The following is a 6,000-nucleotide window of genomic DNA, read 5'->3' on the forward strand; positions in this document are numbered from 1 at the left end:
GTTACTGTGAAATCCACATATGCACGCATTTGGTCAGTAATCAGATTTCTCCCCTACCTTATTTAAATTTCTCAAGCCCACCTATTATCAGTTTCAGTATTAGTCAGATCATTAATGGAATGATTTAGTAGGAACTTTGATTTATTCACATGCAGAAAAATCTGATGAGAAACAGTTATGTGGGTATATGGTCATAGCCACATGTTTATTGAAACATGTGTATTAAAATCAAAATTTGTGCTGCCACTTTCCAATAAAGTACCCTTTAAAAATTTATGTACAAACGTTGTACATAAATGGCTTTTTTACTAATCCTTTATAGATCATTTATAAGCCATCAATAACTACATTTGGGGTTGCCAGGTTGTGGAAATTCCCTCTGGCTGTCAGTTACAATTTGTAATTTCCATAAAGAATGTCATACTAGTACGTGATGCTAATTTCTTAAACATTTGTTCATCTGACAATTTATACACCATGCTGCAGCTTGACTGTTGAACAAGCTGGAGAGATCATGCTCCATTTTAGCCTCTTTGCATTGACCTCTAGCTGAGTTTAGGTTTGAATTTACTCATTACTTTGAGCAGCTGTCGTCTGGTTCCAGTATATATATGTGAACTTTTGTGCACATAGGTACCTGCACTGAACCCCGGATCTTGCAGTTAAACTATACAAGCAGTCCCCCGACCTAGACTTTAACCCAAAGCCGTGCATGTGCTGTCCAGTCCCCCTAATTGTGGAACAGTCCACCTCAATGACTTCCTTTAATGTGCATAAAAAGCTCATTTTTATAAAGTAGTATTTGGTGTTTATGGTACAGTAGTATTTATGTGCCATGCCACTTCTAACTAGCATTATACAAATCGCTTTTGCTATATTAATCTTTACGTGTGTTTTTTTGTTTGTTTTTTGTCAAGCACTCTGTAACAACGTTTTGAGAAATGCTATGCATGTATAGGGTATTATTTTCACAGTGGTTGTCTTATCCTGAAAGATGCATTATGAGGTTCAATTTCTGTCTTGAATTGCTCTTTGTAATTTTCATACATTTTATACAGTCTGTCAGATATTGTGCAATATTTTCCATTTTTCAATTGAAATGGTTTGTCTGTAGCCACACATTGGGAAATGGTTTACATATCATGCACTTTTGTGTGTCACATCAGCAGCTTCAGACTCAACCTTCCTAAATGACACAAATCTTACTCTGGAGGCACAATGTGTTGAATGAAAAAGCATATTTGGGCTGTTACAAACGCTCATAAGCCCTGGAAAATATTGAAAAATCCCAGAGAGCGAGAGACAAAGAAAGAAATAAAGAGAGAGAGGTCCCTGACAGTCCAGGCAACCAGGCAAGTTAAACAGACACACATAATAGGATATTAAACTTTAACTACCCCATATTCATTCCAATCATCCAGGAGAGAAATGGCCAAAACTTCAGGCTCCAAATTTCATTTGTGTCTCATTGGAAAGGTTGAATTTATGAGGCCTTTTTGTTAACAGAGAGGTATGTGCTGGATTAAAAAGTTCTCCAGGCCTTTTTGCTCCAGTCTCTCTCTCTCTTAGTGACATATGTCTTCATTTGTGAAGGCTCAGCTCGTGCCAGGGTGGAACTTTCATTGGCAAGAGCACGTTTCCCCCAGGAGAACTGTTAAGCAGTGCACAAGAAATAAAAAGGAATGCCAAGTTACTTCCTAATGTCGTGAGTGATTTCATTACCTCAGACACTGGACTAATTTAGGGCAAGTGAAGGAATGGGATTTCAACATGCAAAACAGCAGACACTTACCCACCAGCAAACTGCATAACTCTGAATTCATACAAAACTGCATTCATAAATGAAAACAAATGGGGATGTGAAACTGCAAAGAGGTACAATGGAAAATACACTTAACTGCCTCACGTCCTGAAGGCAACTTCTTTTAAAGTCTGCAAAAAAGGGGCGATGAGTTAAAAAGAGGGACTATAGAGCAGGAGAGGAAGAAGAGGTGGAGAAATGAGATCTCACTGCGGGGTGGACGTGAAGCATAGATGATCCAGTGATGAGGGGAGCGCTTGTCAGGACGGTGAGGTCGTCGCCAGCCAAGATCTCTCTCCTCTTAACTAACCTGCATCTTGACAAGGCAATCAAGTCCCTCCCCAAGTGTAATTAAATGATAAGTTCATATTTGAGGGACAATTGTGAGGCGGCCGGTTGGAGAGTGCTGTCACGGCGAGCTGCTGGCGTGACGAATACCCTTATTAGCAGCCACACTGCACCCTGTCAAGAAGAGGGCTGACCGGGTAGCGTGAATGTGTGTGTGTGTGTGTGGGAGACGTAGTGAACGAGGTAGTGTTGTGCATCCACACACATGTCCTGTATCGCACAAGAGCATGTATGCACACAAATACACACTGTTGCAGAATAGACACACACACATGCATAAACCCACACTCTTGCCACAGCCGCCGGTGATCGTTTAAGATATGCCTACAAAGGGCAGATGGAGGTAAAGGGGACATGCACTCCAGCGTGTCAGCACAACATGCATCTCCCTGTAAATCAATGAGAGATGATGTGAGCTCTGTGTCCCAGCTGTTTGATATGCAAAGGGCTTTTCTATGCAAATTTGTCTCGACAGCTTTAGACACAGAGCAGGAGAGTGGCATCAAGGCCCAGGTGTACTGAGGGAAGGAGGATAAAAAATGAATAAAAATCCCCACCGAATGACAAACGGCTGATTTGAACAAGAGATTTGTTTAAGCGCCTATGATGTTTGCTCCCTCACTTGTCCCTTTTTTGCCCTTCCATTCACCCTAATGCAGGGATCATCTCTCAAAACGCCCAAAAAGGTGCTTGGCAGAGACAATGTACCTACAGCTATTATGAAAGTGTGAGCAAACATCACACTATTCACAAAATGTCTTCATCAAAAGAAGCTCCCCAGATAGCGGTTTGTGTTCTATTTTCTCTGTTGGTGTCTGGGTGTAAGATATATCCCCTCCCTTTCCTTTCATGGGGTGGATCTTGAAGTGTGTGCTCGCTTTAATCCTGTGTGTGCAGCTCGGTGTAGTGCAGGCCTGCTCTCGGCATGACTCCCATTGTGGCGTTTGCTCATTGTGTCTGTGGAATAAAGCTGCCTCTGTTGTCTAGCCAGCTTCCTGCTTCAAACACCGCATGGCTGCTCTATGGAGATCTCCCTCCTCCCATCTTCCCCTTTTCTCCATCTTTCTCTTTCTCTCTGTCATTCACCCTCTCATCTCAGTTGTTTACCTCTGTCCTTTCGGTCTGTCTCGCTCCCTCTTACTTGTTTCTACAACTGTCCCCCCCTTTATGACTGTCTTAAGAAAATAAACCTGTTCTTTTTTTCTTACAGCGAGGGGGACGAGGGAGGAGAGTGGGAGGGGTTTTTTAACAAGAGAGGAGTGGGTGAGGAGGTGAAGGGATGAAATGACACCGGCAGCCAAAGAAAACCAAAGACCAAAGAGGGGGAAATGAACTGACACATATGGCACAGAAGCATGACTCATTTTTTATGATTGCTTTTCAATGCCTGAGTCATTTTTGAGCTGCCACTCGAGCTAATATACAAGCACTAATGTTCAGCTGGGGAATAGCTGAGACAAAACCAAATGAGAGCATGTAACTTACACCGATGCAAACTTGGAAAGACTGGCAAACTCTTGAAATTCTCCACAGGTGATTCTCCTCTCTCTGCCCATGACTTGCAGCAAACCAAGTGGCAGCAGTAAAGAACTAGGCTCTACTTCATATTTCAGGTTAATAAATCATAGAGGAGAGGCTTGTTAAATTGAACTTTATATAACTTCTGTGTAAAGGTCAGCACTCTCTTTTTGGAGGTAATTTAAAGATTAGAGGAGTCAGTGTTTCCATCACACTCACACACACATACACACGCTTTTGGGTGGGCAGGCACGCACACAAATGGACACTCGGCCAGGTGAGAATGGGCCAGAGGTGAGACTTTTTAATCATTTTCTCACCCGTGCAAAACTAATCTGAGTGCCATTTCCACATACCTAAGCAAAGTCCAAATCTAATTCCCATTGCTGCTAATGATAGAATTTCCATTCTTTTCTTTGAATTGAAGCCTTGTTTGACAGATTAGAATGTCATTAAAGCTGCCCATGCTGAGAAGCTCCAGATGTTGTCATTGATTTGTGTGATGGCCTGCTGAAAATGTCAGTAGCTGGTAGTATCAGGAGCTAACTTGATGGAAACTTTGACTTACTGAGATACATGATTTTATTGTACCCAGTAGGACCCCCAAAATGCCCAAACTGCCAAATATATCTGCCCAATTCACTTTCGATTATATGATATATTATATTATAGTTATTGAAATTCAACAAAGTTCAAAGTTGAGTTTCAAATTAATTCACAAGGAAAGAAAAGGGGACAAAAGCATTCTGCCTTGCATATCCCTTACAAAGATCAATAAATCATCTAAATTTGACCCAATATCAGTTCTAAACTATTGATAGCAGCATTTTTACATCATTTGCTCAGCTAGAAAAAGATACCAATGCAAACACAATATGAGCATGAAAGGAGGAAGTGATACAGCTCTGATTCAGGAATGTCATACTGCTCTGCTGTACTGTCAGCACTGCCTTGGATGATGATCAGGGGGAATGTGGACATGTTAGTCACTCAGACACTCATCATTATGAGAATAAAGTTAAAAACACAATATCATTTTGTAGGGGCCAGACTGGAGCTAGGTGTAGTTTTAGATGGGTCAGTCAACTGATCTCTGAAAATAAGTGCTCATTTTAGCAATGAAGTGCTTCAGAAGCCTGTTCAGACACATCATCTAAATAAATTATGTATTTCAGTCAGAAACATTTACATCAAGGAACTGACCATTTATATCAAATGGTTATACAGTTAGGTTTGGCAGAAAAGGCTTTGCTGTTTGAGGGAACTCTAAATGAGTCAGAGCAGCAATGAGGATTTTGCTGAGAAAGCAAATCCCCCCTAATAAACAGATACATTTTAAATCGACAACACAGAATACCACATAAGGAGGACTAGGTTAGGGTGGAGGAGGGAGCTGTGGCAGTAAACAGCACCGACATGAGCTTGATCATCAGAGCTACAGTGATAAATGTCTATGCTGTTCACCCACATGAATATGATTGGATATTACTAGCCACACAGCTGTGAATGAGCCAATACAAGCGCAACTTCAGTGCTCTGCCTGAGCTAACGTTATGCTTCATTTCAGTCAGAGACACTTACATCAAGGAACTGACCATTTACAGCAAATAGTGATACAGTTATACTTGGTGGAAAAGCATCTGCTGTTTTAGGGAGCTCTCAATGAAACCAAGCCGCAAAGAAGATTCTACTGGGAGCTAATCCTTCAAAACGGTTGCTTAATAAGTATCAGCAAGGAGTGCATTAGAACCCCCAAAACAACAGAGCCACTACAATGTGCCATCCTGCAGCTATGCAACAAGCATGTTGCAATTTTCCTTGAAAGGCAGTAATAGTAATATATTGGTACAAGGGAAATATTCAAAAAACTAAACTCACGTGAAGCAACCGAATTTTGTAATTTCCCTTGAACGCTAACAGTATCCTCATTGAACGGGAAATATTCAAGAATAAATGTATCCACCGCATGAGAAGCAAAAAGCATGTTGTAGTTCCCTTTAAATACTAGCAAAACCTGAGAAGTAACTCGAGTGAGAAACAAACTGTACTTTGATTAAAGGGAAACATTCTAGACGAGGGTTTTCCAACTTATTGCTCAAAAGTCTGCATCTGATTTTATTCAAGGTCAGCGATAACAAAACAATATTTTATCAATTAATTAAAGTCACATCTCTTGCGATTAGGCCAGCATGAGGCCAAGGAAGAAAAGGCTCAGGCAGTTAGTTGTATCTGAATTGTAGCACTATATAACACAGAGAATGGCAGGGGTCCTCCACTACATATTGTCCAGGGGCCAGAATTCAATAATTAGATACTTAACTTGAAAATGTTCT

This window comes from Chaetodon trifascialis, chromosome 1 (assembly GCF_039877785.1).
Source record: "Chaetodon trifascialis isolate fChaTrf1 chromosome 1, fChaTrf1.hap1, whole genome shotgun sequence".
Lineage (NCBI taxonomy): Eukaryota > Metazoa > Chordata > Actinopteri > Chaetodontiformes > Chaetodontidae > Chaetodon > Chaetodon trifascialis.